This window comes from Bombina bombina, chromosome 1 (assembly GCF_027579735.1).
Source record: "Bombina bombina isolate aBomBom1 chromosome 1, aBomBom1.pri, whole genome shotgun sequence".
In the NCBI taxonomy this organism is placed as follows: Eukaryota; Metazoa; Chordata; class Amphibia; order Anura; family Bombinatoridae; genus Bombina; species Bombina bombina.
The window spans coordinates 1,501,754,992-1,501,768,864 of record NC_069499.1 but is presented as its reverse complement, the minus strand read 5'-3'; the positions used below and the strand labels follow the sequence as shown (position 1 = coordinate 1,501,768,864).

At 41.3% G+C, this 13,873-nt stretch overlaps 1 protein-coding gene across 3 annotated transcripts in view; it reads right to left on the bottom strand.

Moving 5' to 3' along the window:
• The window catches only part of PRKCA (protein kinase C alpha), an 897,250-nt gene that overhangs the window by 46,682 nt on the left and 836,695 nt on the right, over positions 1–13,873 (bottom strand). The window lies entirely within an intron of this gene.

Here is a 13,873-nt window from a genome sequence, read left to right as displayed (position 1 = left end):
ATCAGGAACTAGAAGAGACGTCAGACTAGCCAGGTAATACACAGGAACTCACAAACAGGTCTGAGACAATCCAAGGGCAAAGCATACTGAACAGAGGTCCTTTAAATAATAAGTGATGACATAATTCTGAGACTGCAACCTGCCTCACAAGGATGATGTACAACAGTCTGGCCATAAGAGGGCGTGCAGGAAATGAGCAGCATCACACACTCTGAACCAGATTCAGCAAGAAAGGTGAGTAAAATGGCTGCCAGCAGCACATGGCAAACAAAGCAGGGAAAAAACCCTGACAATTCATTACTTTTTGGAAAACAATACCCAAGCTAGAGGACACTGAATGCAATAACGGGTGGGTACAAAAGGTGGCCCCTTCGAAAGGCACCCTACCATAGAGGTGAGACCCTCGGCCACATTGCCAACCCAGTTGAAAAGTACCTGGAGTCTACAGGAACATCGTGAATGCACCAGAAGACAGGTAGGGGCCCATCAGAAAAACCTAAAGCCTGAGCCACAGTCACAAAGGCATCTCTCACAGAGCCCCAGCCCCAACGAAGAGGGCTCACGGGACCACAACTTCAAGTGAGAACCGAACCGTCCACACCCATTCACAGAGAGACGAGGACCAGGTCAGGGTTCTCGACAATGGACGATAAAAAAAATTAAATCTCGGAGAGAACCCTAACAGCCTCCTCCAAAGAGGAGTGTACCTCTAAAGTCCGTAGATCTGGCGATCTAGATAGCCTCAAACGCAAGAGTCACGATGGACTCCTGAACAGTCTGAGAATCAACATCCAGCAAAATGGATCACAAGAAATCTCATAGGCAAGCGACAACACGTGGTACCCAGGCAGGATAACATCAATACCCAAAGGAAAAAATTATCCAGGGCCTTGCATCGCCATCTCAAAGAAGTAACGGAAGGCGTCGCACACGAAACTCCAAACGGAGTTACTAGGAAAAAGGGACAACTGCCCGACCCAACCTCGACACCGCTACTGATAAGCCCCAAGGCTAGCGTAACATCGAGGACGCAACACACCCGAAAGGCAAAGACTGTAGTCCGACCGTGGGTATTAGCTGAAATAGACAACAGTCAGAGAGCTTGAAAAAGCTATAATTCAAGGAAAACTACCTTGAGCAGGGAAAAGTTGGAGTTGCAACTCCCACAGAAGGCAGGGAACTCCTACACACCACCTCTCAGAGTAACATGACTCCAAACAAAGAAAGCCATGCCTGCACACTCAACCAGACAATCCCCCCCAAATGTGGGGAAGGATAAAGCTCCGCCATCGTGAGAAAGAACGCATTAGGCTAATGAGTCAGCGTCTGGAAGAACCTCGAGTAAAGAACGTTAATCACCCGGCACATCAGACCAAACAGGTCACAAACATCTCCCAACTTCCATTTAAAGGAAATAATGATTCTAAGTCTCCTGACCTGAAGAACCTAGAGTCATCTGCTGAAGCAGAACCATAACCCAGACGAGAAGCCCGAATCAACCACCCTTAGAGTGATACGCACAACCCTCCGTCCGGAGAAGTTGCATATAAACCACAGGCCTAATACATCAGTAGGATCCGTGCCCGGGGTCTATAGAATAGGCCTAGAGGTATCCTCAGCACCACGAAGGTGACATGAACCCTGGTAACAGCTGAAAAAGCACCCGACCAGTATCAGCCTGGTATAAAAGCACTCTGGAACTGTTCAAGGTCCAAGAAAAATTGTCCCGAAGGATCGATAAATTAACTAGAAACGCAACTCCCGAGGGAGTGCCCGCGTGACCACGAGTCGCAAGTATCGGTTCCAAAAACTATACAGCAAAATCTAGCAGACCTGAGCTCAAGGAAAAACAAATCAATCTGGATCAAAAATAAAATGAAAGGCAGCACCCATCGGGTAAACTCCCAAGGTGAATGAGAACGATAACAGGACCAGCTGAATAGAGGTCCCATTCACCCAAGCTCAGAAAAGGAACTGAAAAAACATATAAAAAATAAAATGAAGTTGCTTCATCCCCTAACGTCACATCCATTTTGACATCCAACTTCTAAGGCCTCATATCCCTCTGCCCAATAGGACTGGGATGCTCTAACATTGCCAAAACATGTCTTAAAAGAACCCTAAGGCGAGCCAGCCTATAACGGAAGGCAAAATCATCCCTCGCCGAATCTGCTGGAGACCTTGGTTCCGAGATTGGGAAGCCACAGGGGCCAATGTTTCCCCGGAAGGCCGAACTGAATCGGGCGATCCCGCGCTCGATGTGCCTAGGTTAACGGAGCACGGACAGTATCAGAGAAATACTTCACTTGGGAGATATAAATGAGACAGTGCCATAGAAATGGCCATGTGGAACCGTGCCCTAACCTCCGGCGGAAACAGGCCACTCTCCGGAGGAGTGAAGGCCATAGGGACACCTGCGTGCGTAGCCAGAAAAGAGTCTTGGGCGAGCGCCTCACAGGTCATAGAAACCTCGGAGGTGGATGGCTCAACGCACTCTAAGCTCCCAGACTCAGGAGAAGAGAGTATTCTAGAATGGCACCCGGAACATAACTGATGGGCATTAATTACCCGGCCCATGTCATATTCATCACAAGACACATCCTCTGTATCGGAGGCATCCGTGTTGCACATATCAGAATCCTCCATAATCTTGGGATTACAAAAAGATAAAAACTAACTGGCACCCTTTGACACCCCAATGGCTGGGGCACTCACCACCTCCTGTGAACCAGACAACCCACAAGCTAGACTCTCTCGGTCGCACACAGTCAGCATACAGAAGTGAAAAATAACGTAACCACAGCCATCACAAGGTGCACCATGCCAGTTGCAAAAGGGCACGTAATCTGGAAAGATTGCGTCATTAAAAGAAGGTTGTTATGTTCCATAAAGGCTGTGAGCCTAAGTAAAGCTACACATTTGCAGATAGAATAATATATAACAAACATGAAAGATTGCGTCATTAAAAGAAGGTTGTTATGTTCCATAAAGGCTGTGAGCCTAAGTAAAGCTACACATTTGCAGATAGAATAATATATAACAAACATGATTAAAATTCCCCCCTGTTAAATAACCCCACTCAAGAGATATTGACCCATGATTCCTTATTAAGATAAAAGGAGTCCCACTGGGACCCTACCTTGTTTCGTTAACATTACATTCACATATCGAAATAAAATGAAACTATCTTACCAGAATCTACGCCGTGGAACAAGAACACAGCCCTTCAAGTGTGACAGATAGTAGCCTCGCTTCTGACATGGACTTGAGTGAAGAAAGGTAGGCAGCAAAACTTGTCAATGCTGATTACCAAAGGAGCTACTAATAAGAGTCGGGATGAGTTTGCAGGAAAACGTTTCCTGCATCTCCGGACTCTAACTTTCATCCATGCTCTTACTGAGAGGCTGACAGGATTACTTAAAACTCCAGTTCCATTGTGAAGATTACTACCCTCCATAACTTCTGTACACTTCTCTGCCAACCTCCTGTGACGAGAGGCAAAGAATGATGGGGGATGAGGGAAGTGGGGGAGGTATTTAAAGGGACAGTATACACTCATTTTCATATAACTGCATGTAATAGACACTACTATAAAGAATAAGATGCACAGATACTGTTATAAAATCCAGTATAAAACCGTTTAAAAACTTACTTAGAAGCTCTCAGTTTAGCTCTGTTTAAAAGGTAGCTGGAAAGCCCACTGCAAGTGGGAAATAAGACACTTCCCCCTCCTCCTTCTTTTGCATATGAAAAGACCCTTTACACAAACAAGAGCTGCTGGTGAAATGCTGAATACGGAGAGCGTATTGCTCTCCGCATTCAGCGATGTCTTGCGGACCTGATCCGCACTGTCGGATCAGGTCCGCAAGACATTTGTTAAATTGGCCTCATAGTTAAAACCATTATTAAATTTCAATATTGTATAAAAATGCTTTTTCATGTTTTCAGGTATTTGACTGAAAAGGGCTCCAATGCGCAGACACACACACACACACATATATATATATATATATATATATATATATGTTTGTGTGTACATATGTATTTATGTGTTTATATGTGTATGTATATAAATACATAAATACATCTGTACACACACATATACACATAACCTTTGCAGCCCTTTTTTGGTCAAACACCTGATACCATATATCTTTGAGCCCTTATAACTTTATTTTGATTATTTTCTTTTTTAAATAATTGCTTATCGGAACCGCGCGCGTTTGTATGAGTGTGACTGTACTTTTACATGTATTTATGTTGTGTTTTATGCAACGTTATTTTCCTCCCCTACCTTTTACGCAAGCTCTGAACTCGTGCCTACCAACGAGCATAATCGTGATAGCGCTCTTGCGTTCACTTTCAACTTGCAATATGCGCAATATTTCTGATTGGCGCAAAAAGCCGATATCACTCGCACGCTACAGTTAGGGCCCTCCCTCATAATCATGCCCCTATATTTGAATAATTATCTAGCAAAACAGCCCAGCCCCCCCCCTTAACGGCACTGTTGTGTACCTGCCCAGTTATTGGAGGAGCAGTGTCCACAAGACATAGTGTGGGGAAGATGTTTAAATACACTGATTGCAGTGGCTATATCCAGCTGATGAAGAGACATTGTACCTTTTTTCTTTTGGATCCCTTACTGAGTTTGACAGTACTTTACACATACATTCAAATACTTTTAAAAGGACCTTAAAAACTGTTTGATATCAAAATAATCCCTCATGACATCACACGGGAATTGATTATTTGTGTATATGAACTAGATATATCTAATTTCAGCAAGGATTCAGAGCTGTATGACATGTCATAAAAGAGAGGGATGGGTTCTTCCCTGTCCCACTCTGGAGAAGGCTTGGTCAAGAAATCTGATATCAGAGTTAAGTGTATATAACTTTGATTTCAACAATATAAAACTTTGTCATTTAACTTGGGAAACTGTGTATAATAGTGTATCTGGCCATTTCCTAATTCAATTTCCCTTTACTTTGGGTACAAGTAACAACTTTCTTTTATTTCTACTTTTCGTATTAAAAACCTATCCACTGTGTGTAAAGTTGTTTAACTGTTTTTTATATAAATGCACCTGTGGCTCCTTTTTGCTCACAAAAAACATTCCTTTATTAAGTTTTGCCTTTGTCTAATATTTGAACCACGTTACTGAAAGAGACTGGTAATATTAATACTGTGTTTTTTTTATCGTTTTTACCTAATTGGGTTTTTGGATTTTAATTTGTTGTAGTAGGTAGGGATGGGCAAATATACTGAAAGGTGTAATTTGATTGGTAAAAATGAATAGTTCTGTGGACATTCATTTTGACAATTAAATGTTGATAAGAATGAAAATCCATTAAAATTCGGTAATCGAATATTATATCCGGTTTTAGAATGTCACTTTCATTTTTAATGTTCATAATTAGATTGAATATCGATATTTGAAATTTTGAATGTAAGATTCTATTTAACAAATACTATTCAGAAGTTTAATAGTTCATGTGGTAGGGAATTTAGTAAATGTATACATAATAGATACAAATATATCCATTAGAATGTTTCTATTTCGAATTACTGCATAATTCGAATATTTTCATTTAAAGAAAGCTTAGAAATACTATTAGAAATATATAAATTTGAATTTTTCAAATTCAAATACTGCATAATTCGATCTAATTATTAGAAAAAGTTCCAATCAAATATTAAATTTAAAGAAAGCATTTAGAAATTACTATTACATTAACGATTGTTAGAATGTTGTACAAACTTTCGAATTCGAAACAAACGAATAAATGTGTTACAATTAGTTTCTTTTTTCGAATGTTGCAAAACATTTGCCCATCCCTAGTAGTAGGGGACACATTACTTCTAATTTTTAACTATCCTTTTTGGTGGCATCATTTGGAGTTAGAGATGCAGACAGGGGCGGTGATAAAACAGATTTTTGTACATTCTGGAGCTAAAATAGTTTAGAAAGTGTTTTGTTAACCCTTTCATCCCCGCATTTTAGTCACATCTTTGCCTGCACAGTCTGATCAGTAGAAGCTGTACGTCACAACTCGCTTTCAGTGTTTTCTAAGGATACTGATAAATAGACTGTCTTTTTGAATTTATATACTGTAGCTACATACCTTGTGTTTTTATCTTTTATAAGGCACCCCAAATCCACCTACTGGTTTTCATTTAACAAAAATATCAATGTGTCTATTTTCTCTATTTCTTCCTTTACTATCGGATTCTCACAAACAATGCCCACACATCCAGAGAAACCAGGATGGCAAACCGCATACACACTGCTTCGCTTTTCACGTTGTCTTAGACACGAATAATAATACAAACTCAAGGCAGATGTTACACAGAAAATCAGTGATTTGAGCAAGACAGCTTATCATCAGAATTAAGTTATTTGTTCATGATGCCGCAGACTACTTAAAGTATACAAGAATATTTCTCCCATGTGCTGTAAACACAATAATTGCTCTCTCAAATTACCTCAACAGTGGAGAAGAAAACAAAATGTATCAAGAAATGTTTTCTTTAGACAGAGCAATTTTTGTGCCTCTGTTCTAGGTTATTGAACCCTGTAGCATTTAAATAGTTAATCAATGACCATTAATCACTGCATCCTGCAAAGAAGGGAACACACAGATCCTACAGGTATGTTTATTATTAACTGAAGGGACTTGCGCAATTATAATCTTAAAGCTACATATTCTCCTGGGCCAAAATTACTCCTGAGCTTTATTTATGACTGAAATAACAGCCAGCCCTAAGGAAAGTGATTTTTCCAATTAAAAAATGATTTCATTGGGTCACAAGCACAGGAATATTGTCTAGAGCCAATGATATGAACACTTTTTTTTTCTACAGAGAATATAATTTTAATATAATCCATGTTTGCTTGGTGGAAAACAGAAAGCTAGAAAATAGATTTATTTGCAAATTAGTTTATAAAAAACTGTTTTCTTAACATAAAAAAGTGAACTGAATGGCAGTGATTTTTATGAAATTGTGTTATGTTGTTGCATTGTTTCAATAATTATTAGTCCACTACTCTTAATTTTCCTATTGTATTAGTAAAAAGGGACTTCTGTTTCTTCACTGCCATTGCCAAATGGTGTGCACAGTATTATGCTATGTGACTTTAAACAGCTGAATACTATATAAAAGGGACGTGGAACCCAAAAATGTTCTTTCATGATTCAGACAAAGCATAAAGTATCAAAATTGTGAGGATATAAAAGCAAACAAACGGGCCGCCAACCCACATAGTCTGATCAGTACACCGTGGACACAAGCGGAGCAAGCCTCTCTATCACGAACTTTTGATTGTTACCATATCCTTTATTTTGAAGTGGACTGCCCATTGTCTGTTTCCACTCACTCTCTTATAAGTCTTGGACTTTTCAAGTACACTGGACAACTGGGACACTTATACATATTTATATGTTCAAATTGCCACAAGTGTTTTGTTATATGTTGATTTTTATGTTTATTTTTATATATATTTTTTTCTCCTTTTAAAACATTATTTTGCCTTAAACACACTTATAGTGGTTGGTGTTACCACACACTGAGCTAAGTTGTAAATTCGCTTAATCAACACAATTTTTATTTTTTATCTTTATTTGCACAACACCCACTTTCTATTTAAGCAGACTACACACGATTTTTACACTATCACTTGTTTTCTTTAGTAGCGCGTCCCCTTAGTTTTTTCTTCTATAGAATTAACTTTACTATTACTAAGTATCAAATTTACCTACATTTTTTTATCTCCTTCTATTGGTATCCTTTGTTGAAAAGCATACTTAGGTAGGCTCGAGAGCAGGAATGTACCACTGGAAGCTAGCTGCAGATAGTGACTGTACTTATATGCCTCTTGTCATTGGCTTACCAGAATAGTGAATTGCTGCTTCTTCAAAAAAGGATACCAAGAGAAAGAAGCACATTTGATATTAGAGGCAAATTGGAATTATTTTTTTTTAAATTGTATGCTCTATGTGAAGAAAATGTTTGTGTTTCATGTCCCTTTAACTGGTTATATATTGCAGGACAAATAAAAATCATCAGACCTCAGAACATCATTTGGACACAGAAAAAAAACATAATTTATGCTTACCTGATAAATGTATTTCTCTTGTAGTGTATCCAGTCCACGGATCATCCATTACTTATGGGATATTCTCCTTCCCAACAGGAAGTTGCAAGAGGATCACCCCACAGCAGAGCTGCTATAATAGCTCCTCCCCTCACTGCCATATCCATTCATTCGACCGAAACAAGACGAGAAAGGAGAAACCATAGGGTGCAGTGGTGACTGTAGTTTAATTAAAATTTAGACCTGCCTTAAAAGGACAGGGCGGGCCGTGGACTGGATACACTACAAGAGAAATAAATTTATCAGGTAAACATAAAATATGTTTTCTCTTGTTAAGTGTATCCAGTCCACGGATCATCCATTACTTATGGGATACCAATACCAAAGCTAAAGTACACGGATGATGGGAGGGACAAGGCAGGATTAAACGGAAGGAACCACTGCCTGAAGAACCTTTCTCCCAAAAACAGCCTCCGAAGAAGCAAAAGTATCAAATTTGTAAAATTTTGAAAAGGCGTGAAGCGAAGACCAAGTCGCAGCCTTGCTAATCTGTTCAACAGAGGCCTCATTTTTAAAGGCCCAGGTGGAAGCCACAGCTCTAGTAGAATGAGCTGTAATCCTTTCAGGGGGCTACTGTCCAGCAGTCTCATAGGCTAAGCGAATTATGCTCCGAAGCCAAAAGGAAAGAGAGGTTGCCGAAGCTTTTTGACCTCTCCTCTGTCCAGAGTAAACGACAAACAGGGAAGATGTTTGGCGAAAATCTTTAGTAGCTAGTAAGTAAAACTTCAAGGCACGGACTACGTCCAGATTATGTAAGAGATGTTCCTTCTTCGAAGAAGGATTAGGACACAATGATGGAACAACAATCTCTTGATTGATATTCTTGTTAGAAACCACCTTAGGTAAAAACCCAGGTTTGGTACGCAGAACTACCTTATCTGCATGAAAAATCAGATAAGGAGAATCACATTGTAAGGCAGATAGCTCAGAGACTCTTCGAGCCGAGGAAATAGCCATCAAAAACAGAACTTTCCAAGATAAAAGTTTAATATCAATGGAATGAAGGGGTTCAAACGGAACTCCTTGAAGAACTTTAAGAACCAAGTTTAAGCTCCACGGGGGAGCAACAGTTTTAAACACAGGCTTAATTCTAACCAAAGCCTGACAAAAAGCCTGGACGTCTGGAACCTCTGCCAGACGCTTGTGCAAAAGAATAGACAGAGCAGAAATCTGTCCTTTTAAAGAACTAGCTGATAATCCTTTGTCCAAACCCTCTTGGAGAAAGGACAATATCCTAGGAATCCTAACCTTACTCCATGAGTAATTCTTGGATTCACACCAATAAAGATATTTACGCCATATCTTATGGTAGATTTTCCTGGTGACAGGCTTTCGTGCCTGTATTAAGGTATCAATGACTGACTCGGAGAAGCCACGCCTTGATAGGATCAAGCTTTTAATCTCCATGCAGTCAGTCTCAGAGAAATTAGATTTGGATGATTGAAAGGACCTTGTATTAGAAGGTCCTGCCTCAGAGGCAGAGTCCATGGTGGAAAGGATGACATGTCCACTAGGTCTGCATAACAGGTCCTGCGTGGCCACGCAGGCGCTATAAGAATCACCGATGCTCTCTCCTGCTTGATTTTGGCAATCAGTTGAGGGAGCAGAGGAAACGGTGGAAACACATAAGCCAGGTTGAAGAACCAAGGAGCTGCTAGAGCATCTATCAGCGTCGCTCCTGGGTCCCTGGACCTGGATCCGTAACAAGGAAGCTTGGCGTTCTGGCGAGACGCCATGAGATCCAGTTCTGGTTTGTCCCAACGATGGATCAGTTGAGCAAACACCTCCGGATGGAGTTCCCACTCCCCCGGATGAAAAGTCTGACGACTTAGAAAATCCGCCTCCCAGTTCTCTACGCCTGGGATGTGGATCGCTGACAGATGGCAAGAGTGAGACTCTGCCCAGCGAATTATCTTTCAGACTTCTAACATTGCTAGGGAACTCCTGGTTCCACCTTGATGGTTGATGTAAGCCACAGTCGTGATGTTGTCCGACTGAAATCTGATGAACCTCAGGGTTGCTAACTGAGGCCAAGCTAGAAGAGCATTGAATATTGCTCTTAACTCCAGAATATTTATTGGGAGGAGTTTCTCCTCTTGAGTCCACGATCCCTGAGCCTTCAGGGAGTTCCAGACTGCGCCCCAACCTAGAAGGCTGGCATCTGTTGTTACAATCGTCCAATCTGGCCTGCGAAAGGTCATACCCATGGACAGATGGACCCGAGATAGCCACCAGAGAAGAGAATCTCTGGTCTCTTGATCCAGATTTAGTAGAGGGGACAAATCTGAGTAATCCCCATTCCACTGACTTAGCATGCATAATTGCAGCGGTCTGAGATGCAGGCGCGCAAATGGCACTATGTCCATTGCCACTACCATTAAGCCGATTACTTCCATGCATTGAGCCACTGACGGACGTGGAATGGAATGAAGGACACGGCAAGCATTTAGAAGTTTTGATAACCTGGACTCCGTCAGGTAAATTTTCATCTCTACAGAATCTATAAGAGTCCCTAGGAAGGTGACTCTTGTGAGTGGGGATAGAGAACTCTTTTCCACGTTCACTTTCCACCCATGCGACCTCAGAAATGCCAGAACTATCTCTGTATGAGACTTGGCAATTTGAAAGCTTGATGCCTGTATCAGGATGTCGTCTAGATACGGAGCCACCGCTATGCCTCGCGGTCTTAGAACCGCCAGAAGTGAGCCCAGAACCTTTGTAAAGATTCTCAGGGCTGTGGCCAACCCGAAGGGAAGAGCTACAAATTGGTAATGCCTGTCTAGAAAGGCAAACCTTAGGAACCGATGATGATCTTTGTGAATCGGTATGTGAAGGTAGGCATCCTTTAAGTCCACTGTGGTCATGTACTGACCATTTTGGATCATGGGTAGGATGGTCTGAATAGTTTCCATTTTGAATGATGGAACTCTGAGGAATTTGTGTAAGATCTTTAGATCCAAGATTGGTCTGAAGGTTCCCTCTTTCTTGGGAACCACAAACAGATTTGAATAAAACCCCTGTCCCTGTTCCGTCCGCGGAACTGGATGGATCACTCCCATTACTAGGAGGTCTTGCACACAGCTTAGGAATGCCTCTTTCTTTATCTGGTTTGCTGATAACCTTGAAAGATGAAATCTCCCTTGTGGAGGAGAAGCTTTGAAGTCCAGAAGATATCCCTGAGATATGATCTCCAACGCCCAGGGATCCTGAACATCTCTTGCCCACGCCTGGGCGAAGAGAAAAAGTCTGCCCCCCACTAGATCCGTTTCCGGATAGGGGGCCGTTCCTTCATGCTGTCTTGGGGGCAGCAGCAGGTTTTCTGGCCTGCTTGCCCTTGTTCCAGGACTGGTTAGGTTTCCAGGCCTGTCTGGAATGAGCAACAGTTCCCTCTTGTTTGAAGTGGAGGAAGTTGATGCTGCTCCTGCCTTGAAATTTCGAAAGGCACGAAAATTAGACTGTTTGGCCTTTGATTTGGCCCTGTCCTGAGGAAGGGTATGACCAGTAATGTCAGCAATAATTTCCTTCAAGCCAGGCCCGAATAAGGTCTGCCCCTTGAAAGGAATGTTGAGTAACTTAGACTTTGAAGTCACGTCAGCTGACCAGGATTTAAGCCATAGCGCCCTACGCGCCTGGATGGCGAATCCGGAATTCTTAGCCGTTAGTTTAGTCAAATGAACAATGGCATCAGAAACAAATGAGTTAGCTAGCTTAAGCGTTCTAAGCTTGTCAATAATTTCCTCCAATGGAGCTGTATGGATGATCTCTTCCAGGGCCTCAAACCAGAATGCCGCCGCAGCAGTGACAGGCGCAATGCATGCAAGGGGCTGCAAGATAAAACCTTGTTGAATAAACATTTTCTTAAGGTAACCCTCTAATTTTTTATCCATTGGATCTGAAAAAGCACAACTGTCCTCAACCGGGATAGTGGTACGCTTTGCTAAAATAGAAACTGCTCCCTCCACCTTAGGGACCGTCTGCCATAAGTCCCGTGTAGTGGCGTCTATTGGAAACATTTTTCTAAATATAGGAGGTGGGGAAAAGGGCACACCGGGTCTATCCCACTCCTTGCTAATAATTTCTGTAAGCCTTTTAGGTATAGGAAAAACGTCAGTACACACCGGCACTGCATAGTATCTATCCAGCCTACACAATTTCTCTGGAATTGCAACTGTGTTACAGTCATTCAGAGCAGCTAATACCTCCCCAAGCAATACACGGAGGTTCTCAAGCTTAAATTTAAAATTAGAAATCTCTGAATCAGGTTTCCCCGAGTCAGAGATGTCACCCACAGAATGAAGCTCTCCGTCCTCATGTTCTGCATACTGTGACGCAGTATCAGACATGGCTCTTACAGCATTTGCGCGCTCTGTATCTCTCCTAACCCCAGAGCTATCGCGCTTGCCTCTTAATTCAGGCAATCTAGATAATACCTCTGACAGGGTATTATTCATGATTGCAGCCATGTCCTGCAAGGTAATCGCTATGGGCGTCCCTGATGTAATTGGCGCCATATTAGCGTGCGTCCCCTGAGCGGGAGGCGAAGGGTCTGACACGTGGGGAGAGTTAGTCGGCATAACTTCTCCCTCGACAGAACCCTCTGGTGATAATTATTTTATAGATAAAGACTGATCTTTACTGTTTAAGGTGAAATCAATACATTTAGTACACATTCTCCTATGGGGCTCCACCATGACTTTCAAACATAATGAACAAGTAGGTTCCTCTGTATCAGACATGTTTAAACAGACTAGCAATGAGACTAGCAAGCTTGGAAAACACTTAAAACAAGTTTACAAGCAATATAAAAAACGTTACTGCGCCTTTAAGAAACACAAATTTTGTCCAAATTTAAATAACAGTGAAAAAAGGCAGTTACACTAACGAAATTTTTACAGTGTATGTAACAAGTCAGCAGAGCATTGCACCCACTTGCAAATGGATGATTAACCCCTTAATAACAAAAACAGAATAATAAATGACAAAAACATTTTTTAAACACAGTCACAACTGCCACAGTCTACTGTGATTGTTACCCTCCTCAAACACGACTTTGAAGCCTTTTGAGCCCTTCAGAGATGTCCTGTATCATGCAGAGGGAAGCTGAATGTCTCTGTCAGTATTTTTATCTGCACAGAAAAGCACTAAAATAGGCCCTTCCCACTCATATTTCAACAGTGGAAAGCCTCCAGGAACTGTTTCTAGGCAAATTTAAGCCAGCCATGTGGAAAAAACTAGGCCCCAATAAGTTTTATCACCAAACATATATAAAAAACGATTAAACATGCCAGCAAACATTTTAAAATACACTTTTATAAGAGTATGTATCTCTATTAAAGGATTACTGTCTTTAGCTTTTCTTAGGCAAAACTCACCCAACATTAAACATTGCAATTATAAATTAAATAAAATCTACCTTTTCATTTTCAAAAACGAAGCTCCCTTTAGCCGAAAAATAAACTTTTATTTCATGTCACTGACGTCACGTTAACCAGCCCTCAAATGTGGGCCGTCTAAGCAATAATATTCTGGCCAATCATATCCCCAGTATTAACATGTAATTAAAATATAATTTCGTCATTAAACGCATGCGCAATCGTTTTCTATTAGTATCGCATGCGCATATTGCGGCATAGAAGCCGACATCACAGACAGCAGAGAAAATAACGCATGCGCACACTGCGCAGCATACTCATCTGAAGCTGGATCAACAGAGAG